General features: G+C 34.3%; 1 long non-coding RNA gene across 1 annotated transcript in view; it reads right to left on the bottom strand.

Annotated features, from left to right (window-relative positions):
- The window catches only part of LOC105464211 (uncharacterized), a 66713-nt gene extending 49355 nt beyond the window's left edge, over positions 1 to 17358 (bottom strand). The window contains exons 1-2 of the long non-coding RNA XR_011621160.1: positions 17247 to 17358; positions 10618 to 10679 (exon numbers count right to left, since the gene is read on the bottom strand). This is a non-coding gene — a long non-coding RNA (uncharacterized lncRNA). The remainder of the gene's footprint in view (positions 1 to 10617; positions 10680 to 17246) is intronic.
- Positions 17359 to 27884: the final 10526 nt, after the last annotated feature.

Below are 27884 nucleotides of genomic sequence, written 5' to 3'. Positions count from 1 at the left end.
AAAGTGAACTTAAACCTATTAATCAAATCTCTTTGTGACCATTTAGGAATCTGACTCAACATTTTTTGAAAGGGCTCTACACAGAATATTTTAAAAATTGATTAGGTCAGATCAAAGAATAGTATCTAGATGTTTTAACCTAAATTGCATCTAAAAGCAAGCATTAAAACCCCCAAGAAACTATAATGCAATTTTAGCAAAACTATATCTTAGATGCATGTCACAGCAGTCACTTTTCCAGGACTATTGTTAGTAGATCTTTCTAAATGGAAATAAATATTTATGTCAAATTTTTTCAAAAGTACACTGCACATTTTATAGTTTAATACATTTTTAAAGCATATAAAAATAGCGTACTGATGTATAATTTTCTAACCCTTCCCATAATTATTTTAGAGCTCAAATGACAAATACATTTGTATTTGCCTCTAAAGTCAAAAGGTGGCTAGCAAGAGGCATCTCAATTTCATGGAAGTCACTTATGAATCCTTACAGAGTGTCTCAAATATAGATCAATTGGCTATGCCAAAGTCTATTATGCAGAATATTTTTTCACTGATTCTAAAAGAAAAGTACTCGCTTATAAAACTAAAACTGTGATGCTTTACTAAGAGATTCTGAGAGTCTGTTTTGCTTGATCAAAACTTTCAGTTTGCTGACACACATGCACTGTAGAGAACCATCTATTTCAACAGCTGTTTGTATGTATTCTGTCCAACGATCACAGGCTTTTGTTTGAAGTGACTGCACGATCATTATTAATGAGTGATGTCACAAGATTTTTCTGGTAACATGAAAAATGAAGAAATGGCAAAATGCTGTTTAGATTTTTTTCTAGAATATTTAATAGGAATTATCTTCACATTTATGGATTTTGATGCTCTCTCATTTTCCCATATCTTATTTCTTGACTTATATGAGTAAGTAAAAATAAGATGGGTTTTATAAGGATATTTAAATTACTAACATAGTAAATATTTAGTGTCAGTTTTTATTCTTATGTCTCCCTTCTCAAGTACATTAAGGGGAAGTATGTAGGGGAGTGTTGCCTATAGAAAACATCACTTTATATAAGAAGTGACAAAAGGAATCAGCTTGTGATAGGTAGGAGAATGGAGACAAACCAGGTGGCAATTCTCAGTTGGAATTCATGACCACAGGCAGGCATGTCTAGAAGAGAGAATCTGATAGCCAGTAAGGTCTCTTGAATGCTGAGGACAAACTAAGGACCTGGTCCTGCTCCTAGAATACAGACAAGATCTCTAAATGCACTGAAATATTAATAGTGTTTTTTTATAGTAGCTTTTTGGACCTTATACCTCTGCAGTTCAGTAACCCTGAGAGTTAACCAAATTAATTACCATAGATAGATTCAGACCTGCCACTGAGGCATGTACAGTTTTGATTATTGGCAGACAATAGGTAGCTTTCATAAACCTTCAATTCTCTCTAAGTCAACTTTCTTTTTAACATTTATTTTAGATTTGGGGTAATTTTGCACATGTTATATAAGTAAACTGCGTGTCACTGGGGTTTGGTGTACAGATTATTTCATCAGTCAGCTAATAAGTATAGTACCCGATTACCCAATAGATAGTTTTTCCATCCTCACCTTCCTCCCACCCTCCACCCTCAAGTAGGCCCTGGTATCTGTTGTTCCCTTCTTTGTGTACTCAATGTTTAGCTCTCACTTGTAAGTGAGAACATGTAGTATTTAGTTTTCTGTTTCTGTGTTAGTTTGCAAGGGATAATGGTCTCTGGCTCTCTCCACGATGCTGCAAAGGACATGATCTCATTATTTTTATGGCTGCATAGTATTCCATGGTGTATATGTACCACACTTTCTTTATCCAGTCTACATTCATGGGTATTTAGGCTGATTCCATGCATTTGCTCTTGTGAATAGTGCTATGATGAACATATGCGTGCATGTGTCTTTATGGTAGAATGATTTATATTCCTCTGGGTACATACCCAATAATGAGATTGCTGAGTCAAATGGTAATTTTGTTTTCAGTTCTTTGAGGTATTGTCACACTGCTCTCCACACGGTCTAAACTAATTTACACTCCCACCTGCAGTGTATAAGCATTCCCTTTTCTCCACAACCTCACCAGCATCTGTTGTTTTGACTTTTAAATGATAGCTATTCTGACTGGTGTAAGATGGTATCTCATTGTTGTTTTGATTTGCACATCTCTAATAATTAGTGATGTTGAATATTTTTTCATCTGTTTATTGGCCATTTGTATGCCTTCTTTTGAAAAGTATCTGTTCGTCTCCTTTGCCCACTATTTAGGGGGATGGTTTATTTTTTGCTTGTAAATTTGTTTAAGTTCTTCTTGTGAATTTTATTTCTTCTCTGGAGGTGTCTTTTATTTTCTAGATCCCCAGTATTCCACTAGTGATTCCACCTATTTTTCTGACAATTTGAAATTTAACAAATTGTCTCCACTCCTGATTTTGAATATACACTTAGAGTTGGGCATGATGGCTCACTCCTGTAATCCTAGCACTGTTGGAGGCCAAGGCAGGCAGATCAACTGAGGTCAGGATATTGAGACCAGACTGGCCAATATTGCAAAATTGTCTGTATTAAAACTACAAAAATTAGCTGGGCATGGTGGCGTGCACCTGTAGTCCCAGCTACTCAGGAAGCTGAGGCAGGATAATCTCTCAAACATGGGAGGCAGAGGTTGCAGTGAGCTGAGATTGCGCCATTGCATTGCACTCCAGCCTGGGCAACAAGAGAGAAATTCCGTCTCCAAAAAAAAAAAGAAAAAAAAAAAGAAAGAAAGAAGATAAGGAGCTAATGGGACATAGGGACGTATGTCATCTACTTATTTTTCTGTAAATACAAATTCTTTCATCAATGAACTTGAAAATTGACCACTCAGTAAGTTGTTTGCCATTAAATAAGTTAACTCTTCATCATGTACCTATTTCTTATTACACTGTTTATAAGTATACATTTTAATAACAAGATTATAATATGCATATATTGCAATTAAATAAGTTTTTGAGGTTTTGAGAGGTACTAATTAATTATCTTTCTCTCTTTTACGTTTTGAACCAATTAAAAAATAGACATATGAATAAAAATTTAAACAATATATTATTTTATTTCTGTTTAACCTGGATTGAATAAACAGCATGAATTAAGGTTTCAAATGTGTGGTCTGCAGTTCTACCCTGTGAACTCTACCTAACTTTTACACTGCAGCTGGGGCAACTGTTGAGAGACAGAGAGAAAACCAAACAAACAAGTAGTAGGCCTATGTGTGAACACTGTTCTCTAATGAGTTAACTCAACCAATAGGATCATCAATGAATACAAATGTTTATCTTATGGTAAAATAAATGAGAAAAATATGCAGAATTCTTGAAAATAATACCTCATTACTGCTTCTGCTTGGAGAATGAAATGGCCATCTATGCGTAGAAATATAACCAAGGGAAAATAATGTTTCCTCAGCAAATTTGTTGAGAAACTGAAATAGTTCGAGTGGGATGTATTGTAAGTAAGACATGAGATCATATTCTAAGAAAAAGTAGACTGAGGGATAGTAGAGTTTGAGAAACAAAGTGAAACTGCTAAAAAATAAATTGACCTTCTTAGTTGTAATACACACAGTCGTCACGAAGTTTTGATTGTTAGAAAGAGTAGCAGGTGGCATTGTGTTACTTGAGAGGTCCATAGAGTCATGAAAAGCCAGAAACATGTCAGGAACTATTTAAGTAAGAATGACAGTGAGAAAAACAGAAGCAACAGACTATAGGCCATTAATACAGTAACAGGGATGCATTCCTATAAATTAGTGCAATGGCAAGATGTAATTGGACCCAGACATTTAATGTGAAATAAGTAACAACCACTCATACAAACTGCAAATACAAAAAGCTAGGCCGGGTGCGGTGACTCACACCTGTAATCCCAGCACTCTGAGAGGCCAAGGCGGGCGGATCATGAGGTCAAGAGTTTGAGACAATCGTGGTCAACATGGTGAAATCCCATCTCTACGAAAAATACAAAGATTAGCTGGGTGTGGTGGTGTGTACCTGTAGTCCCAGCTACTTGGGAGGCTGAGGCAGGAGAATCCCTTGAACCCAGGAACCCAGGAGGTGGAGGTTGCAGTGAGCCGAGATTGCACCACTGCACTCCAGCGTGGTGACAGAATGAGACTGTGTCTAAAAAAAAAAAAAAAAAAAAAAAAAAAAAAGAAAGAAAGAAAAGAAAAAGAAAAAGCTCCTAATGAATGATGCACAATGATAGAGAAGGATTGTCACACTAGACCTGATGAACCTACCCCAAGAAATTTAGCAGTTTAAAATTCTTTTGGTTCAAACTTTGTCCTTTGGTCTGGCAGGCTTCATTGTCAGCTCACCAAGATTATATTCACCCCTCTGGGAATACTTAAGTTAAACAAAGAAAATATAAAGTTTAAAAAAGTAAATTTCCTGGTGTAGATGAGCACTATGGTGAATATAACCATGTGGCTATGTCTTTTAGTCAAGGCATTTTTTCCATGATATAGGAAGTCATATTATCATCGATAAGCTGGTTGTCAAGTGAGAAGGAGAGAATTAGAGAACTCAGTATTTAATGACATCAAATAAAAACTGTCTGACACACACCTCTCCTGAGTATTGAGATAGGGAATAGAACCAGGTTCTAAGAAGGCCAGATTTTGAATCACGGCTTTGTCCATATTTGTCTTTGTAATATCTCTCCATATTTTAAACAAGTATGCTTTTACCCATCATGAACTCATTTTAATTTTTAACACTAAAAACCACCTTATTTTCTTTAATTTTTTATCTGAGGTCTGTGAAGACTTACACAAATTATTAGAACACTGGAAAATTCCTATCTAGACTTACTAATTTATTTTATAAGTTAAGAAAATGAATGGGAGAATGATTCTTCTAATCCTGTTTGAACATGAAAGAATTGATGCATAAACTGGAACTTTTAGCTCTCCTTTCTAGAAAAATACCTGATACCTTACATTACATTAAATCATGTGAAAGACATCAGATTGCCTCTATAGCCAGAGCTTCTCAAAGAGAAAATGGATAAAGAGTTATGAAACAAGCAATAATTAAATTATTGTAATTCTAAATTATCTAAAAGCAGAAGAAACAGGAAAGTATGTGAAAACCAAATTGGCTGCTCATGAATTCACACCTTTGGGATACTTCGAACAAATAAAAGGAGAATAAATACTATATTTGCCTAAATTGGGGAAATTTAAGGTTCAAACAAATTACCAAGAATAGAATTGTAGGCAGAGGAAAGTTAATCTCTGAAGGAAACAGAGGCAAAACTGGCCCTGCCATTGTCTGCCCTGCTAGATTTTCTTTCCTCAATCAGATGCCTTATCTGGGGGCATAGTGGGAGGCATAGGTTATGAAATACAAGTATCCTATAGGCATTTACAATTAATGTAGTCAGAAAGCCCAACAGATATTTGCCCAGGTAGATACCTGATTCTCAAAAAGCAATGACCTAAATCCATGTCTCCTAGAAGCATTTTGCCTAAAGATTGATCAGCCAAATGGAGGGTTCATTTAAACTCAGCCTCCCTTTAGATAATTTTGTAGCTATATCGAGGCCTATTCTTTTAGTTGATATTATATTATTTAAGTTATTAACATCTTCCTAACATTTTAAGGATGAGTCAATACATATAGAGGTACCTTCGCATTCATGTTTGCATTTCTAATGTACATATAACAAGTTATAGTATTTTTTGGTTTTTTCCTTGCAATTATATTTTTTTGATCTTTTAAAAATATTGCAGACATTTTACTTCTTTAAAGACCCTTTTATTTTTTATTTTATTTTATTTTATTTTTTTTTTTGAGACGGAGTCTCGCTCTGTCGCCCAGCCCAGGCTGGAGTGCAGTGGCGCAATCTCGGCTCACTGCAAGCTCCGCCTCCCGGGTTCACGCCATTCTCCTGCCTCAGCCTCCCGAGTAGCTGGGACTACAGGCGCCCACAACCGCGCCCGGCTAATTTTTTGTATTTTTAGTAGAGACGGGGTTTCACCGTGGTCTCGATCTCCTGACCTTGTGATCCGCCCGCCTCGGCCTCCCAAAGTGCTGGGATTACAGGCGTGAGCCACCGCGCCCGGCCTAAGACCCTTTTAAAAAATATTTTATTTATAGTAATATATACTTAATGAAGGTTTACAGCAGGTCTTAGAAATTTTATTCACCGCATTTATGTCTTTGCTCTTGCTGTTTTATTCCATTGTGTGTGCTTGTGTTCACTCCATGCATTAAACAGTATCACAAATGAATATTGGCATTCATAACACAAGTGAATACCAATATTCATTTGCGTTAGTATTTTCTTAGGTATTGATATTCTGATGGGAAAAATGAACAAAGGGGGTTTTATGAATCAGAATGTTATTGAACTCCATTAAATCTTATTTTTCAAGATAATTTCATAGAATGCAAATGAGATAAATGTTTTCCATGTTTGTGCCATGCTTAGTTCGGTGTTCTGTTACTGGCATCTTAACTAACACACTTTCTTTCCACTCCCTAGAAGATATATATATTAGACTTATGTATACATTATACATTTATCATCATATTATTTACTTTACTAATACATAACATGACAATGTCTCCCCTAGACGGTAAACTCTGCTTTCTTGTTCTTGGTACAATCCTGTTCAACAATATTTGTTCAATTAGTAAAATTGAGGTTTCTAATCTGTATTTTTCTGTTTTTTTCCCCCCTATCAGTAAATGTCAGGATGGTAGTGTTTTGGTATCTCTCCCATTCCCCAGTTGAGAGCAGGTTCTGGTCTGTTTGCCTGAACTCACAAACTTTAACTCAGATAACTACTTCTTAAACAACTTCTTGTATGTCCAGATCTGTGTTTATTACATCATTTCCTGACTAAATACCAGTGTATTTGTTACAAATCATGTGAAGAATTACATTTGGTAGTTATCCATTCTTTATGACATCAGGTTTATCCTTCACTATATCCCTATCACCCAGCACCTTGGCCAATGCCTAGAGATAGTAGAACATTTGTAAATACATTTTGGTTGAATAAATTATAACCTCTTATCATCATCTGTCACCAACAATAGTTCTATAATACCTTGTTACCTTATCCCAGTTCCAAAATGGCCAATCCCCATACCTTTTTTTGTCCTTGGTTTCAAGCTTTAATCTTTTTGACAAACTTTCATTAGAACAACACTGCTCTGAAATTTTAAAGCTATGTACCCATATCTCCCTCTTACACATATATTTTTAAATAGATTTTACTACAGAAATTTGCCTAGATTGTCTTGCTTCTGCTAGTGCTACTTAGAAACACTGTGTGTTTTTTGGCAAAGGAGCTACATTTATTGCCATTCTGGAAAGGGCTAAATGCAGTTAAAAGCTGTAGATTGGTATATGAGGGGCAAAGGATAAGGTAATAACCTCATATTGCTCTCACTCTATTTTGTCCATATCCCAGAGAAAAACATGGCATGATCCACAGAAGGTTAGACTTTCAGTGGGTCAAACCAATCTGCATGACACATATCAAAACACCCTATATTTTAAAGTTTTCTAACCCTAAAGTGCTATTGAATTTGTACCAGATTGGCTCAACTGAATGCATTCTCCAGAAAAGATTTTCCTGCTTTATTCATGTTTGTGCTTCCCAGCCAACCCCAAGAAGTGCCATTTTGTAGCTCTTCTTGATTTGGTACCGTTATGTCAGTCAGTTCTTCCCCTCTCCCTGTTAGCTGACACGACTCTTTCTGATAATAATCTCTGAGAGCACTCCTTTTACAATGACTCACTCCAAAACAAAACTCAGATATAGGTGGCCTGATGCAGAAAACTTATTTTTATCCCATTTATTATCAATTTGCCACAGGACCAAATAGATAATCTTGGCTTGACAGCCTAAGAGAGATTGCCTGCATTGAAAGCTGTGGTTTTTATAGGAACAAGTCTGGTGGCAAAGTGAATAGCTCATGAATTAAAAAGAGAATCCTAGGTTAATTCAGTAGCTCAACAATTTTTTCAAATATTCAGGCTCCTTCCTTTGGGCTGCTAAACTATGTCATCCTTTTTGATTAAAAGATGGCCCACACTTGGCCAGGCGCAATGGCTCACACCTATAATCCCAGCACTTTGGAAGACCAAGGTGGGCAGATCATGAGGTCAAGAGATCAAGACCATCCTGGTGAACATGGTGAAACCCCATCTCTACTAAAAATACAAAAAAAGAAATTAGCTGGGCATGGTGGCACATGCCTGTGGTCCCAGCTACTCGGGAGGCTGAGGCAGGAGAATCGCTTGAACCTGGGAGGCTGAGGTTGCAGTAAGCCTGAGCCAAGATCATGCCACTGCACTCCAGCTTGGTGACACAGTGAGACTCCATCAAAAAAAAAAAAAAAAAAAAAATACGACCCACATTTAAAATCCCTGCTTGACAAAAGGGAACAGAATTTCCATGATGGCACTGAGTCAATCATGGTCTATCCTTTGGTTAGGGGAGGAACTTACTCCTTGAGCCTTTTCTTTCCTGAACCCTGAAAAATTTAGGATCTGTTAGTCAGAAAAGGAAGGAAATGGTTGCCATGGGAAGCTTCTATATAACTGTCAACATTTTACTTGGACATTTACTTGAATGCAAGACTGAATAATTCATTGTACAATAAGTACAATGCCTGGGGCCACAATAGATTCTGGGGCCATAAATAGTTTAATTTCTTTTAAATAAGAAGAACAAATAAATTTTTAGGTCAAATAAAATGTTTCAAAATGTATCACTAATATATTCGTCTTTTATACTAGTGAGATTGTGAACCATAAATTTTAATATAAAGGAAGGGTCCTACGGAAGTTGTAATACAGTCTTAGCCACATGAGTGTAGCATGTCAGGTACACAAGAAAGGGAAGTGCATTTAAGGTGAAGGGAACAGTATATGCTTTCATCATGGGAGAGATGAACCACCTATCCTGTTCACCCCATTTCAAAGGAACTGATATCCTCACTCTTGAATTCCCAAGTGGTCCTAGAATCCTTATGTGCATGAACAGACATCTGCAGTGAGGATACTCACATTAATTTATTCCAAGATAATTTCCAATAAACTGTACATAGTAAAAGGATTTTCCCAGGGATGCCAATGCAAACAATGCAGCAACAGAATTTTAACAGTTTTTCTTCCTATTTTTCAAAATGATAGATCAATATTTCCAAAAGATAGGTGTGTCTTTCTTAAGGCGAACCCTGTGTTCTATAAATATGATGCCACAGCACACAACACACACCCGTTCATTTCTGCTTTCTGACACCTTTTCCAAACTAGTATATTTGATAAGTGGATGTCTCAGTATTTTTGCTGTTAAAGACCTTTATTTGCCAGCTGGTTAGAAGAGAAGGAGGCAAAGGTCAATGTGCTTTTCCCCAGAAACAAATCTGTCATAGCACTGATGTTCCACTCCAGTGACCTTGTGGGACTGAGGGATACCAGTCCTTCTCCTTTAGGGCACTCCGGTTCAAACACACCCACAACAGATTTTGTTCTAGATATATTGAATCAGTCATCAGAATGGCAATCAAGAATACTATGCCAGAAAATAATTGAAGTCACAAAAACTTGCCCAGATATTTCCAACAGAGTACTTTAAACATATCCTTATAATATATCTGCAGACATTAAGGTTTTCTGGCCTTTGTAGGTGCAAGAGTCTTCTTTTAGAGAGCAAAACAAGAAAGTCAAATGATCAAAGGAGTCAAAGCTTCTCTGACAGAAACAAATGTGGTTCAAGCATTAGTAAATATATATGCTGTAATGAAAATATATTTTTATAATACACTTTCCCACTCTCAGCTGTGAATTTCCATGGGAATTATTTCCAAAGACAAGCTGCAGGAAAAGCATCAATTAATCTGCTGAATGAATTTTTGAATCTATTCTCAATGCTGAGACCCCCTCCTGGTGCTTGGTAATTACCCCAATATTTTCTGCACGCTTGTTTAAACGGCTTCCTCTTGGGCTTCCTGTGAAGAAGGCCCCTGTCTCTGCTGATCTGAAAGGCAATGTGCCTTATCGCTCTGCCTCATTCCATCTGCAGCTCGTAGGGGGTCTCGCTAATCATTGTCATTGGAACATTGGATGAGCAGTCTGGGGACATAGATAGATGCGACACCAAAGGGGACCAGGGACTTTCCAACAGAGTGCTCATCTTCATAAATGCATCATCCCACCCAGATTCAAAGCAAGAGATGAACTCCTTTAAAGCAAGGACCTGCACCTTAATTATACAAATGCAGTGATCAAAGTTATTAGCCCTCTTTTCAAAAGCCATGGATTTAATAGAATGGTGTTTTGTTACTTTTGACAGAAAATAATTCGGTCCTCATGAAGAGCAAAAGTAACAGAGAGAAACACAATAGGGAGAGAAATAAAGCAAGAGGAAAATGAAAATGGTGTTAAACAAAAAATGATACTTATAGAGAAATACAATTTAAAAAGCAGTTGGTGCCATAAAAATGATAAAAGTTGTGAAGTGTTGGACTGTAACAGAACTTCTAAGTGTATTCAAATATGACATATTTTTTTATTTTTCTTACCTCCTTAAGTAGTAAGTTTCAAAAGATAAATGTGATCCACAATTTATCCACACATGATTCATCTATAGACAGAAAATAAAGCACAGTGGTGATTTTTCATATGAAAGAATCCTTACACTGGAAATATTTATCCTTTACTTATCTTAAATAAAGATGACTTTCATACTTTTGGAGATTGTGACATGTGTGAATATTACGTTCTAAATAAGTTAGTTCACAGGTTCCTTGAAAATGAGAGGCATCTGAGGAAAAGCTACACTACTTTACTTGGTATGTAATAAGTGGGTGTGTGTAATTTGATTCAGAAAACTAAAAGATATAATTTAAAGAATGAGCTATGACTATTTAATAACTGAGAAGTATTTGAACAAAAGAAAATTAAGTAAAAGTTAAAAGAAAAGAAATCACCCCTTTTTATCTTAGGAAATAACAATCTCAGTTCAGTTCATTTATTCCAAGCTACCTGAGTCTCAATATTAAAAGTGTTTTAGATAGCATCTCGTTTATAATGACATTGACTTCTAGGACGTAAACTTGAAATATTATATGCACTATTGTTTTACTTATTATCATTCAAACAAAGTAACATATTTAGAATTACCTTATATTTAGAATATTAAGAAAAAATATTTAGGAAACCTCTATCCATTTTATTTCAATGTAAATACCTATGCATCATAGCTCAAAATTTTACCTGTGAAATAAGCACTTTAAATTCTGGAGGATTATATTTCATCCTGTACTGGGAGGAGTCAGCCATAAAAATAGAGTGGGGTCTGAAAGTCAGGAAATCAGATAAAATTCAAAGGTGTATATTAATCGTTAATGTGTCTCCTCTTGTGCTCGTTTGAGAATTCATTCCAATCAGAAATTCTCTGTCACTTTACCAAAACGCTTTCATGCTATCAAGTTGCTTTCTGTTGTTAAAAATCAATGGTCAATTCTCAGCTCTCATCTTGGTTGACCTATTATCAAGATTTTTCATGGTTTCTCAGGCCCTCTTCTTGAATATTTGCTTCCTGGATTCCAGAACATTATCTGCTCCTGATTTTCCTCTTACATTGCTCATTGTGTCTTCCGGTATATCCTGATTTTGTTGGTTTACCTACATACTCCTGACTTCCAATGATTTATGCATCCAACTGCTCAGTCTCTAAATCTTTTCTTTATATCTATTTGACCCCTTTGGAGATCTCATTCAGTTCATAGTTTTAAATATGACCTATGTGCTATATGACTCAGATATTGAAATATTCATCCTGCATATCTGCCTTGTACTCCAGACTCTTATAGCCATATTTTTATCTGACCTAACTAATTTAATGAATGCTAAACATCCCAAACTTAACATACCCAAAACAAAATTTCTGAACCTCCACGTCTCCTAAGTTTTCCCTAACTCCATAAATGCAAAATCCATTTTACAAAAGGTGAAGCAAAACATCCTAGAATCATCTGACTAATTTGTTTCTTTACTTCTCTACACTCAATATATCAAAAAATTGTTCTTAACACAACAGTTAGAATGATCTTATTAACACTCAGAGCAGGCTACATCATTGCTTTGCTCCAAACCATCAATGGTATCTCATGTTGCTCAGATGCAAAAGTCACACTTCCTTCCAATGGAATACAAGGCTCTATAGGATAAGGTTCACTACTACTTTGCTAGATTCATCATGCCTTATCTTTTCATTTGCTTATTAAACAACTGTCACATCAGTCTTCTGCTGTTCCTAAATCAGGCCCAACATGTGGTCACCTTTGCTTTCCTGATCCTTTTGTCTTGAAAAGTCATCTCCCACATTTCTGTGTGGCTTACTCCATTGCTTCCTTCAGGTCTTTCTTCATATATTAACTGTGGGAGTCACTGTGGGCAACCCTGTGTAAATTATCTTTACTTTCTGGTATATATATGTTTTGTTTGTACAACGCTGATTTTACAGGGACATGATAAGATTTAAATGAGATAGTCCAACAGCATTAATAAAAATCACATATGGATGATTTGTTCTATTCCCAGTCTTGAACAAAACATGGTCCTGGAGGTTACAACAAAACAGTCTATAAGTGCTCAAATTATGCTAAAATAAAATGTATATCAGCATTGCTTCTCCTCTTGAAAACAGATATGGCAGATTTACTTACTCTCTCTAGATCTCTGGAAATCAACTACAGAAGGGAAGGAAAGATAAATAACAATTCAGACAAATATTCAAAATATTTGACTAGAACTAGAAAGATTCATGTTATGTATTAAAATAAAGAGACCAGGCACAGTGGCTCACACCTGTAATCCCAGCACTCTGAGAGGCCGAGGCAGTCAGATCACCTGAGGTCGGGAGTTCGAGACCAGCCTGACCAACATGGAGAAACCCTGACTCTACTAAAAATACAAAAATTAGCTGGGCGTGGTGGTGCATGCCTGGAATCCCAGCTACTTGGGAGTCTGAGGTAAGAGAATTGCTTGAACCTGGGAAGCGGAGGTTGCGATGAACTGAGATTGTGCCATTGTACTCCAACGTGGGCAACAAGAGTGAAAATCCATCTCAAAAATAAACAAATAAATAAAAATAAATAAAGTGAAGAGAGTTTAAGAAAGAGGACATTCCTCAAAGTGGGAGATGCCTCAGAAGAGTCCAATGCTATAGTATTATACAGTTGAACTCAAAGTGTTCAAAAGGTTTTAGAGCCAGTATCATCTTCAGGATCATTGTCACATACATGAGTAGTCATATTTGAGAAGCAGGAGTGTAGCGGATGACATGGACTTTGGTGCTTGATCGTTTGGGTCCAAATCCACTCTTCTACTTATTAGTAGGTTAATGTAGCAGAGATTCACGTTGGGCTAGTTAATCAGTGCCTCTAGCTATCTGATTTATCTTTGCTTTATCTTAAGATATATAAAGTGGGAATAGTGGGACTACTGACTATTTTTGTGAGGATTAAATAATCAATAATATAAACTCTTATAGCAGTGTCTGATTCACAGTAAATCATCAATAAGTAGTAGTTATTGTAACATTAACCCAAAATCAAATCTCTCATAGAGTCCTGCATGGAGAATCAAGCAGCTTTAAGAAAATTGTAGAATCTAACATAACTGGATGACATTCCCCAGAGGTAATTGTTTCTAGCTGTATGTGTTTGTTACAGTTCCAGTGATTGAGATATATCAAAATCACTATCTGGAAGAGGATAAAAATCTGTTTGCCTGCCTGTCAGCTCTCTCCCTTCAGTCTCTTTGTAGTCTCAATTTCTCAAGGACAGATAAGGAGCCAACTGGAAAAAAATGTGTGTGTGTGTGTGTGTGTGTGCGCGCGCGTTGTGCTCATTGCACTGGGTAATCTAGTACTAGATGCAGGTTTGAACTAAATTCCATTTGTTGGGGTGTGGGGACTAAGAAGAGTCAACAACTCGTGATAGTTTTGGAGTGCCCTGAAACTTAAAATTACTCTCTAGGCCCTTGGAGAAACTTGAAACTCTTAAGTATTACAGTTTCCTGGTGAGAAACTTAAATCTATCTCTCCTAATTTTCTGTCCTAATGATTTCTCAGGGACAGTTTATTTTCCATGAGCCTGTTCTTTGAGGAGGCAATCAAAATGATCTATTTTAGTCTGGACCAAGTGCGGGGCACTATAAATCAGTTGAGTCCTGAAGATACTACAACTTGCTTTTCACTCATAACTGAATTTTGATAAAAGGAAATAAAGGAATGGCTGACAATTGTGGGTATGGGAGGATCTTTTTAATTTTTTTTAAAACAAGGTTTAAGACATATTCTCTCTTCACCATGTGTTTGGAGCAAATACAGATTTCAATCACTTAAAGTAATAAAACCTTAAAGTTTGCATTTAATTTCTAGTGTTATCTAAAATGCAAATGTTGCTTAATTGTCTTTTTTTTTATACTATTGACATTTTAGTGTGCTGTTGCCTTCTTTCAGCTAGCCTTCACTTCTTTTAGCTAGGACTTTTGGATGAGTATGTATGTAATATAGTTGTAGAAGAATAATGCATTATCCCCATTTTTGATCTCATATAAACCAGACACTATTTTAATTCTGACTAAACTACATTTAGTTGTGGCTAACATTCAGTATTGGCCTTTCTCTTTGGTGTGTGTATAAAAATTGCTCTTTCATAATTTTTTTTTTTTTTTTTTTTTGAGACAGAGTTTTGCTCTTGCTGCCCAGGCCTGAGTGATCTCGGCTCACTACAACCTCCGCCTCCTGGGTTCAAGCGATTCTCCTGCCTCAGCCTCCTGAGTAGCTGGGATTACAGGCGTGCACCACCACACCCAGCTAATTTTGTATTTTTAGTAGAGACGGGGTTTCTCCATGTTGGTCAGGCTGGTCTCAAACTCCCAACCTCAGGTGATCCGCCTGCCTCGGCCTGCTGGGATTACAGGCATGAGCCATCGTGCCTGGCCGCTCTTTCATAATTTATAATCACAAACATAAAAATACTATTTTACATACTAGAGTGAAATATTTGCAGGTCTAGGTACAAACCTCTAGTGGATTTGCAAACTCCACTGATGAGTTAAAAGTAAGTAAGTTGATGTGGGCAAATGAGTACGTAATTTAGACAACTTTATACATTGGAGCGAATTCAGGAAAACTCTAAAATCCTGACCTTGGGGAACATAATATCTTTTATATTTTCTTTATTTCAGTTAATTTAACCAAGAGAAAACTAACTAGATCAAAATTTTATGCTGATTCTAATATTAGTAATCTTTTATGAAATATTGATTCAGAGTCCCTATCTTTGGCGAGCCAAAAGTTATTTATTTTCTCTTTTTAGCAAATCAAGATCTCGTAAGGTATTATCTATTTCATGAATGCATACGATTGGGAACTTGCAGACTACAGAGCTCTAATTTTTCTTTAGAAGTTTGAGACTGGGCTGTTTACAGTGAAGTAAAGAAAAGTGTTTCTTAAATTCATGTCCAAAGAAGGGGAATGAGAACAATTTGATCACTCAACTTGCAAATGACTTTTATTTTACACACACACACCCCCCCCCATAGAATGTGCTGTGTAAGCTGGGTGATTTTCCCCTTTTAAAGTGTAAAATATTTCACAAGATGCCTAATACTTTTCTGAGGAATGAGGGAATCTCTGTAATAATAGACACAGCTAGATACTACTTACAAACAAATTGTCAATTCATACAAACACAGAAATTAAAAGAATGGCTATTTCATAACCAAAAACATTTGCTGAATGAAATAAGGCTCAGTAAATTTAGCTTACAGAGGATGGAGCATGTCATGTTTCTGAATGTTAGATTAGAGAGCACATAATATTTTCTTTCAGGGTTGCCGTTTTCTTCTCCCTGGTCCAATTTGTACTCACCTGCATGACTTTGTAGTTTGAATAGTAATTACAGATGTCAACCTCATCTCATTCTAAACTATCACCTTGTGTTCTATTACCACATATACAGAAGTATTTTTCCCACCATTTCGACACAGTTTGAGGAATGCTTCAGTGAGATAACTTTTTTCCTCAATTTGAGGTATTGTTTTTATTGAAAGTTAATTGAAAAAAAAACACTACACAAGAAACAAACTTATGTTTCTGCTTCTTATTCATTTCATAAACATTATTCAGCATCTGTTTTATATAAGGTGATCTCTTATGTATATTGGGAAATGGAAAACTCTATAAGATCTTTTCCTTTTGTTAAATAAATCATATCAGGATTACAAGAATATGGTTGTTACTGACTCACTGTCCCTCTGGGCTTACCCAACAGTATTTTACCAGGCTGTTAAAATCACCAGAATAATACTTCTTCTCTCCATCTTTGTCACATTTTGATTTCTGTTTGTCCAAGCTACAGACATGCCTGTTCAATTACTGACTCTTTTGAAACACATACACACAAACGAGCACATACACATACGTATACTTTATTCCTATTGGATATTGGGCATTGTCAATAAGACATTGACAGTATTATTTCAACCCATTTTGGAAAAGGGACTGTTTCCTTGACTCGTGTACATTCAGAAAGGCACATTATTGATCAGAATAAAGTTTATTTTCTTTTCTACTTCCCTGTGTAGATATGCTAAACTAAATATTAGACTTTGTTATCTTTTAATCAGGATCCTTGACTTTTCAATGAGTGTTTTTGAAATATGCATTTTAGTTGACTCATTTCTGTAAAGATATTTTTCTCTTGGGTCTCTTTATTATATAGAATGCCAATGAGTACATTGTGTAAAAAGTCTTTACCTGCCTCAGATGAGACCATGCAGGGAATAGAGCTGCCATATGATTCACTGCCTACACTGGCTGCTGAATTTCAAATGGCTAACTGTGAGATATTAAGAAAAAGTCTTATAAGAGACAATTGACTTACAAGCCCAACCTGGGCCAAAATATGCAGAGCACCATAGGTTTACTTCCTCCCCTAGACGTGGGACCTGGGAATGGAGGGTATCATTGATCATCCCTCTAAAGCTCCAGGACTTAGCTTAATCCCAAATGTTTCAAATTTGAGGAAATGCACTGCCGAAGGAGTAGAATAAGATTTGCATTTCTGTACATGTGGTACCAATTATTGCAAAAGCATTAATAAGCAGTTTGGACTTGAGAAAAGAAAGACTGTACCTTATCAAAACAGTGGAGAATTGAATGCGTGCTCATGCGGAAATCTTTTGATGAAGGGCTCTATTTCCTTAGATTCTCTTTTTACAGACTCTCAGGAAGGTTTACTTCAGGGAACCGCATGCTGGTTGTACAATGAGCAGTGGCCCGTGGCAAAAGTAGACGCAGTAGAAAAAGAGCTTATTGTGCTGAGAAAACTTCAAAGTCCACAAATCCAAAGTCTTAAGACTACACCATCTCTGCTTATCCTAAATAGCAAAGGGAGCTAATGTTGAAGGGTCAAGAAAAAAAAATAGAGATAAGATACGTTATTCACTTAGCTAACCATTCTAGCATAATATGGCTCTGAATAATCATTAACCATCAGATATCTCTGCCATTTACCCAGGAGATGGCCAAATGAAGATGCCCACATGATAACTAAGTACCATCTCACATAACTGACTGTAACTCAAGGAGATTAACTCCTCTACCTCATGACTGTGAGTGTATGTTTGAAAACTGGATTCAGGAATTTGCCCACATGTTGATGCTGTCACAGAGAGAAATGCATAAAACACTAAACATATGGATCAATGTGAGTGTAAAAGTTAAGATATATATTTGCAAATAATCCTCTGTGATCAACTATTATCCTCACATATTATACATTTATTTTTTAGCAAATAACTTAGGGAAAGGTTGGAATTATTTCTATTCATATAATATCATTTTAAATATATGCATAATCTATGTTCACTCTAATGGAAGATGAAGTGACTGGTTCACATTCACAATTAGATTACCTTGCTGTGGTATTACTGGACAGAGTTGATCGGTTGTAAAACTTGCCTCAGGCTCTGCCTTCCGTGAGGCACTGCACGACGTCATCATCAGATAAATAATTTTGATTCATCATTAACATTTTTGTGTATCTTTTGAGGGCACCTTTCGTATAAAATATAAGGTGATTGATACCCATCAAACTGTGGAGCAGGGCAGGAATGCAAATCACATGAATTGGCCAAAAGTGACAAGGATTTTGCAATGTAAATCACTTATCTGATTGAGTTACGATAAAGGGAACTTTTTTGGCTAAATGATCTATAACCAAACATCTGCAAGTTCTTTGAAACTGCTGGTTTTTTGAGAGAAGGGTATTAAATATCTAAATATATGCATTAAGTCACAAATGAAAGAAATTGTAATAGTTCTTTTGGCCAACAGTCAGTGATTTCTTTGAGATAAAACTAAGAATTTCCCTCCTTTTTTTGGTGAAAATATTCTTTGATTAGTGCCATAAATTTGAAAATGTGCCGGAACTGCCCACTGGACTTTCATTTATGATACATCCATTAGCTTTCATAATCTTTTCTGGAACAGTATATTATTTTTACTATTAATTTGTATTAAAATATAATTTACATTAAAATTTGTGAACTAATTATAAGTTTACATGTGTGTTAATTCTTGAGAAGTTAACATACCCGTGAACAAATCCAGAACAAGACATAGGACAATACCCTGGACTTGGGACCTGGGAATGGAGTGTATCATTGGTCATCCTCCTAAAACCTCAGTTCTTAGCTTAATCCCAAATATCTCAAATTTAAGAAAATGTACTGCTGAAGGAAAATGTGCAGCTCAGAAGCTCCCCTCAAGCCCTCTCTTGGTAACAACACTAATTCTCTTTAGAGGTATCCACCTTCTCCAATATTAGATTGTTTCTGAACATTATTTAAATGCACTTTTAGATCACATGACCTCTTACGTATGACTTCACAATTACTCATGTGATATTAAACCATGTTGTTGTAGGTAGTTGTCATGTGTTCCTTTTTGTTTTTATATAATATTCCACTATATGAATACTAAACAGTTAATTTACACATTATTCACTTGTGAACAATTTTGTTGTTTTCAATTTAGGACCATTTCAAATAATGCTGCAGTGAACATTTTTGAACATGTCTTCTGCTACACAAATATAAACATTTCTTTTTTCTTTGTACCTAGGATGGAAATTGCCTATTTATGTGGCAATTGTATGTTCATATTAGAAGATACTGCCAAAAAATTCAACAAAGTGGCTGTAACACCCCCTTGGAGTTTGCAGTGTTAATGTTAAATCTGTTGCTTGTTATCTTTTATTTTGAAACCTCTGTATTTTGAAATCTTCAAGTATTGCTTCTGCCCAACCACTTTTTTTTTTAAATTTCCTTCCTAATTCCAATGGCAAACATTTTAGATTATTTTTTCATATCTCATATGTGTTGTTAAAAGAGAAAACCTAAAGATCTGATCAGTTGGCAGTCTGTGGCTGAAGCCTGGATGCTGCAATTAGGTGAAGCTATTTGTTACAAGAATATACTCTTAAATTAAGTGGAAGTTTATTTACATACAAAGTTTTGTTTACAATTTACCACCTATGAAGGTATCTTTAGACCAAATTTAATTTCCTTTACAGTGTCTTATCCTTTTTTTTCTGTATTTTCTGAATTTTTAATCTCAGTGCTTCAGGTCAGTTGTTTACATTGATTTATCTTTTCAGATGATATTTGAGCTCTGTCTAAAGTATTATCAAAGAAATGTTTAATTATTATGTTTTTCTATTGCTAGAATTGTATTTGAATGATTTTCTATAAATTCAAATTTCCTACTGAAATTCTAAATTTTTAAATATATATTTTCTAAAATTTATTAATCACAGTTTTTTCAAAATTCATGATTGATAGCTCTATTACTTGTTTTTTTCTCTCCCTGTAGGTTTTTGTTTTGTTTGGTTTTACAGGAGGAGCGGGTCTAGATTTTTAATTGGTTTCAGTTAGTTTTTCTCATTTCCTGGGAGTATTTTTTTTTAATGTTAGACATTGTGTGTGAACATTCGTATAGGTTATTTGTGGATCCAGAAATGCTAGTTTTACTTTCTTTTCTCCTAACCAGCAGTTATATAAGGAGCAGATTGCTTTAATCCCATCAGAAATTAAACTGTTTCAGGGTATGTTTCAGTCTTCATAAATGCAATTCTATATTCACTTTGGCCATTCTCTTCGATACATCCCTTTGGGAATGTCAACTGAAATGCAAGGCTGTATTCCAGGGCTCACCCACCCTTCCATCCCCACGTCACATGTCTGTGCATCTTCATGAGACTGTCAAATAAAACATTTTTATCAGCTTCTCAGCCTTTCTTCTACTGGTTGTGCTAAGCACAGCTCATCATGATCTAATTAGAGGTAGGCAAATAACTCCAAGTTCAGTGCAACTTCCAATCACGAGTTTTAATCTTTTCATCTCTTATCTCTCTAAGATACTGACCTCTAAAATTTTGGTTGACTGGAGGGTTTTCTGATGTTTTTAAATTTATTTTTTAAAAATATTTTATTCATTTTTCTATATTTCTCAGCAGAAGTGTTGGTCTGATACAACATGATGTACCCTAGCTCAGCAGCAGAAATATTGTATACTCATTCTTCACATAAACCATATCACATTCTAACATGTATTATTCAGCAAGTACAGCAATGTTATGGATAGTATAATTTATAACTTTTGGTTTAATTTATAAATATGTGTTTTATCAGTTCAACACCAGTTTAAATATAAGACCTCATATTAATACACAAATTTATTATTCACATATATAAACTCTTTATGTTTCTAATATCTTGTTTGTATTTTGTTACTCAATCCTTATTTAGGTAAATTGTTATGGAATTATTTGAAACTACAGTCTGAACATAAGTAGCAAGTTAAACAATATTTTTATAAATGGTCTCTACTGGGTATATAATTATAGCTATATGAAGCTATTAAGTTTTAGGTGGAAATGTGTAAACATTCTATAAAATTTCAAGTCATTTTTGCATGACTACCTTTCTTATTTACTTAAATATAAATCTACTGAATATATTAAAAATAATGTATTTTTACTTTGATTTTAGAAATAATAATTTCATAAAACTAAAAATATAAAATAGTATACAAGAAATTTTTGGTTATTATATTCAACCATTAATATGAATAATTATATATATAATTATATATGTAAATTTTTTATTAATTTTGCTACTGGTTTAAAAACCAGAGAACAACTTTTTTTTTTCACAGCCTGAGAGAAAATGAGTATTTTTGGTGAACATACAGTTTGCCAGAACATCCTTCCAAATAATCATGAAATAAATAAAATAAGCTTATCAAAAACAATTTAATTGTTTATTTATTTACACACATATTGATGTCTATTTAAGCAAATATCTTCTCATTCATTTTCTACTTGCATTGGTGAAAATGGAATAACTTGTAATATTGCACTAATTCAATATTGAATAAAATAAAGTGAAGTCTCCTATATTGATTAAATACTTCAGGTAGTTATGCCTTGTGTATGCTTCTGGTCCCTCATCCAACTCTAGAAAACCCGATGCTGTTGGAAATGCCTGTCTGATGGTCTTTTTATAGTTCCATGACTTTTATTCAAGTGTAATTTCTGAGCAGTTACAATCTGCCTCTCCTGCTTAGGCTGATTGTGGAAGTGTACCCAGGGCTGAACAGAAAACACTTGAACTGCATACTGACCCTAAGGGCACAATCTCTGTCTTCCCTTTTACTGTGGTCCTCTCATTTACATCTCAACAGTCCTGCTCATGTGACTGTGCCAGCAGACTGGCTAATTTCTTAAACTTTGAGTAATTAAGAGGTTTTGACTACAATATGGATTTGTCCTTAGACTCTAGTTCCATCCCTTACCCAGATCCAAAGTCGAATTATCCTTGCTCTGACTCCTGCAGACATTCACACAAACTTATGGGCAGATCTCTGGTAGTTCTCTGCCTCTATTTTGGGACAAATCACTATTTCTTTATTCTTCTTTGTGGCATATTTTTTTCATTTGCCTTTATGATAACCAGATATTCCCCACTTGTTTGAGAATGTCTTTCAGACTGATCTCAGTCATCAGGACCTGGGCACTAGGGCTTGTTTCATGGTTGTGTCAGGCCCCAGCCTCTTTCTGGCCTCCACAGTAATTTGTTATAAAATAAAATAAATGTCATGCTCTCTTAGGAATTCAGAGACACAATATGTCTCACATAAGCAATCTTTGCTGTGTCATGGGATTGAACTTTCTTTTGTCTCCTCTGTTAAGCATATGATTATTCTAATTATAGGAATAAGTTTATTACTCTAAAATGACAGTCAAATATTACTTTTTCAGTCTTAAAAATAACCCCACATGACATGTTTTATCTAATATACAGGAAAGCAGAAAGCTTGAAAGAATAAACTTTCACTTATTCATTCCGGTAAGACCCTGGCATATTTACAAATTTGGTCATTATTACCAATCATCAAAAGTAAGTCCTGCAGTTCCAACTCCATATTAAAAATATATGACTTTAGATGAAGTAATTCCATCTGATTCAAGTCACAGTTTTGGGTGGGACATGAATGGAAGAATGAAGAAAGAATATACACACTCATGAATCTACCTTGGTAAGAACGGAGTGAGGGTATTTTCCAGTCAGATTACCTATACCTGCAAAACATGAGACTTAATCATATTAATCAGTTAATCCATCTTTCCATTCTCCCTTCAAAATGGAATCTATGATACATGGGTATATAACATTTAGAGAAAAACTTTTATTTTCACCAGCTATTTTGATACCAGAATTCATTTTACTTAACAGTCTTATGTGATCATTCTGACTACAGATAATTTAGATGAGGTACATTAAGAAAACTAAACATTTAGCCATTTTATTGCCAAGTAACATGAAAGGCATATATTTTCACACTGTGGCTGAATATTACGCTGTCACTACACCCAGATGTGTTTGGGATGAGCTAAGACTTGGGAATTAGCCAAATAAAATATGAGAGTTTAGAGCTGCAGATGGAGTTAAAATGGAGAGAAACATATAAGTCAAAGATAGAGGGAGGATCAAAGAAGGGATGAAGGATGGAATTCAGACATAAGGCTAAGAACTGTTTTTGTTAATAAAATAGAGCCTTCAAATAAATTGATGTGACACAAACCATTGCATTCAAATTTTTATGTAGGATCAATCATATCAAACATGTCCAGTTTAATCACAAATACAGAAGATTTTATAATGAAGGAACCCTGAGAATTTATTCTGTAAGAGCTAAAATATTAAAATATATACATAGAGGATGAGGTCAGATTTCTGCATCAATAGCTCTTCATAGATAAGAAACACAGAAACATGAAAATCTAAGCAAAATGACCTAGTAGAAATCTCAGTAGAGCAAGATTAGAAGGTAATTGTGAATAAGAAACTTAATTGTCATTGATTGCACTATTCTTTAGAAAAAGGCTGTGTTAACAGAAAGACAATCTTTCATATGAGCCCGGAAAAAGTGCATTCAAAGGCTGGAGCCTGGCTTTGTGACTTCGTATCTGTCTAGTGTGGGAAGAGGTCCACTTTGCTAGAAAGGGAGATGGCTGCCTCAGGTTATCCCAGCTTGATGACACCACCCATTGAAATGTATAAAACTAATTGTGGATGAATTGATTCTGTGTTCACCAAACTAACTTCTGGTTGGAATTTGGCTTCACTAGAAAGACTTGGAGAGAGTAGATGTCCTTGCTACTACTGTGAACATAACAGTAATACCACTAATTATGAATCCATATTTTGTAATTTTGGTTTGTAACTAAATGTTTTAAAAATATGATTATTGTGGGTTAATTGTCAAGGGACTAAGCTACTTGAGCCACATTAAGAAAATCATGATTCTGTTCCAGAAATATTGAGAAAAAAAAGCACATCCAATGCATCAAGTTAGAATTGTTAAATATTTTAAATTCAGAGTCAATATACGTTCAGAAAAATGCAGAGATCTGAAGTGTTCACTTAATGGGTTTTGACAAATCTAATACCCATGTATACAACAATCAAATCAAAATATATGATGTTTCTGTAACCCCATAAATTGTTGTCCTTGTCCTTTTGAATCAATCTCTTCCTACAGAGTCAACCAATGTTTTGATCTCTATCACCATAGATTATTTTTTTCCTCTTTTAGAACTTTATACCAATAGAATCATAGAGCATATATTACTATTTACTTGGTACCTTCACACAATATGATAGCTGTAAAATTAATCCATGCTGTTGCATGTATTAGTAGTAACATTTTCTTGCTGCATTTATCCTGCTTTATAAATACACAACAATTCTTGTAGACAGATATTTCATTTTTATCCCCCCTCTTCCAAGTTTGGAGCTATTATAAATTAAGATGCTAAAAAGTTCTTCAAACATTGGTGGTGAGAGGGTGCATGCATTCACTTATTTTCATTATGTACCAGGAAGCAGGCTTGATACATTAGGCAGGTGCATGTTTAACTTTATAAAACAATTTAACAGTTTTTTATTTTGTACTTCCTCAAGCAACTTATAGCATGAGAGTTCTCAGTTGCTCCACCTTCCTCAAAAATTGTTTTTAAACATTTTTAAAATTTAGCAATTCTAGAAGAAATAGAGTGATTTCTGTTTTAATTTGCATCTCTTTGATGAAATATTCTCTTTAGTAAAGTGTTTGTTCTACTATTTTAATTAGGTTGGTGTGTGCAATTATAATTTGGAGTTCTTTGTGTAATCTGGATAGAAGTCTTTTGGTAGAAAATTTTATAAATATTTTCTCACAGTATGTATATTGCTTTTTCATTTACTTAACAGTGTCTGTTAAGAGAGAAGTTTTCAATTTTTATGAAGCCCAATTTATAAATTTTTCATATATTGTTAATGCTTTTGGATCTTAAGAAAGTTTTACCTATCCCAGGCTTATAATAATATATTTCTGTGTTTTCAAAGCTTTACAGTTTTAGCTTTTATACTTACATTGATGATACATCTTCAATTAATTTTTTTATATATTCATGATATGATTTGAAATTTCATTTTTCTCCATTTGAATATTCAATTGTTTCTGCACCATTAGTTGAAGACTTTGCTTTCTTTTTTAATTGTTTTGCCATCTTTGTTAAAATATCAATTTCCACTGTTATGTGAGTTTATATCTGCAGTTTATCTTTAGTTTCATTGAATCTATTTGTGTATCCTTATTAATTCCTGTAATTCCTGCGCCTTTAAAGTAAATTTAAAGATAAGCACTATAAATCAACTCGTTTTCTTTTTCAGATTTTTTTAGACCATTTACATTTTTATATAAGTTTTTAAAGTTTATCTTTCATTTTCCTCAAAAATTACTGTTGGCATAATAACTGTGATTACATGGAACCTAGAGTTAAACATGGAGAAATTTCACATTGTTAACAATTTTGTGTCTTCCAATCCGAGAATAGAGTCTATCTCTATTTATGTCTTAATTCATCTCAATAATGTCTAGTAATTTCCAATACAGAGTTACTACATACTTTTTATTATGTTATTATTATTTTATGTTTTTGATGCAATTAAATAATTTTTAAATTATCTTCAGATGTTTTGTTGCTACTATATATAAATGCAAATAATTTTTCTGTAGTGACCTTGTGTCCTATAAATGTTTGAAATTCACTAAGAAGTTCTAGCAAGTGTATAAATTGTGTGTATAAATTCTTTAAAATTTTTAATGACAGTTTTGTCTGGAAATAATTACAGTTAAATGTTTTGCTGTTTAATTGTTATAACTTTTGATCTCCTTTTCTTGTCTTACTGTACTGCCTAGGGTATGAAGCAAAATGTTGGAAAGCAGTGATGAGATAGGACATTTTTGCTTTTTTTCAATGTTAGGTAGAAAGAAAATAATATTGTATCAATAGATGCGACGTCAATTTTACGATTTTTCTAGATGATCTTTGTCATATTTTGAAGGTTTTTTTATTTATAGCTTGTAGAACATTTGTATCTGAATAGCTATTGAATCTTGTGATATGCTTTTTTTTTTGCATTTTTTGAAATTTCCCCATGAATGTGGCTTGATTCTATATATACACTGTACTATAGTGTTTAGTTTTCTGTTGTTAAAGCTAAAACCTTTCATTTGCAAGATAAAGTCTTCTTTGCTGAATCTGACAATTTGTTAAGGATTTTGTGTCTCTGTTCATGAAGAGCATTGGTTTGTAATTTTCTTTTTTTATAACGTCCTTGTTAGGAATATTTCGTGTCCTTTATGTGTTGTGACGTATTCTTACTTCCTCTACTTCTGAATGCATCCCTGTAAGATTCATATGATTTCTCTGATTTCTTCTTAAATGATTGAAAAAAATTACCCAGTGGAACCATGTAGTCATGAAATTTAATTCTGGAGAAAGTTTTAAATTACAATGCAAATACTTTGTCAGATAAAGATCAATTCAGTTTTCTATTTCTTCTTTTGTCCTTTTGGTAAGTGTGTTATTGAAAAAATTAGGTTTTTCCTCTAAATAATTTGAATTCATTATCCTGGTTATTTATAATATTCTTTTATTAGTTACTCTATATCTATAGAATTGTAATTTTGTCTTTCATTTATTACTGATATTTTAATTTGAATGTTTTTCCTCTCTCCTTTTTCAAAGAACACTTTAGCTAACTAAGGGTTTATCCATTTTATTATTTTTAATAGACTTGATTATTTAACATTTAGAGTCATAAACTAAAAATAGGTCCTCAACAACTGTATCATGGTATAATTTACATTACATAAAATGTGTCAATTGTGAGTATATAATTCAATGCTTTTAAATATGTTGATAGAATTGTGATGCTAGCTCTAGAACATTTCCATCATTTCCAAATTAATCATTCCAGTTCTGCAGTTGATAACCATTTCTATCTGCAAATTCAAGTAGCAACTAATATCCTTGTTCTTTAGATTCTCATTTTATATACAATATACATTTCTTATAAATGGAATCATAGAATATGTAGTCTTTTGAATCAGATTTTATTCACTAAGCATAATGTTTATGAAGTTTTTCTATGTTGCAGCATGTATCATTTTCTTACTTTTTAATATGTGTTTCCCCTTTTTATGACATTTTTCTGCTGTGAAACTAAATGTAAAAGCCTTTGTACATGCCTATGTCTCACCTTCTGTAGATTTGCAGAAGTGGAATTGCTGTGTCATATGGTGAGTTTACTTTTTTTAAAAAATGAAAACTTTCTTTCAATGGGACTGTACCATTTCACATCCCAATTCTCAATGTATTAGAGTTCCAGTTGCTCCACATCCTTACTGCCACATTATTTCTGCCTTTTAAAATTATTATATCTATTCTACTAAATGTGGTTTGAAATTTCATTTTCTTAATAATAAAGATGTAGAATATCATTTTTTTCTTTTTTTCATAGTTTCTATTTCTCTGCAGAGAATCCCTAGATGTTCATTCATGCTGACATTATATTTTTCTAAGTTTGAGTTTCTCAACTACTGTAGTACTGCCATTTTGAGCTGGATAAGTTTTTGTCGGGTGAGGCTGTCCTGTGCAAGGTAGGATGTTTTGCAGCACCCTTGACGTTTACTCATTGGATGTTGGCAGCACTCCAGTCAGTTGCAACAAGAAAAAATTCTGCCATGCATTGCCAATGTCCACTCTGGGGATTGATAATTATCCTTGATTGAGAACCATTGCTTTAATTCTTAATTTTCGTTTGTTTGTTTGTTTTGTTTAGAGAGATGGGGTCTTGTTCTGTCATCCAGTTTGGA

Source organism: Macaca nemestrina, chromosome 3 (assembly GCF_043159975.1).
Source record: "Macaca nemestrina isolate mMacNem1 chromosome 3, mMacNem.hap1, whole genome shotgun sequence".
Lineage (NCBI taxonomy): Eukaryota > Metazoa > Chordata > Mammalia > Primates > Cercopithecidae > Macaca > Macaca nemestrina.
This window is presented reverse-complemented; position numbering and strand designations above follow the sequence as displayed.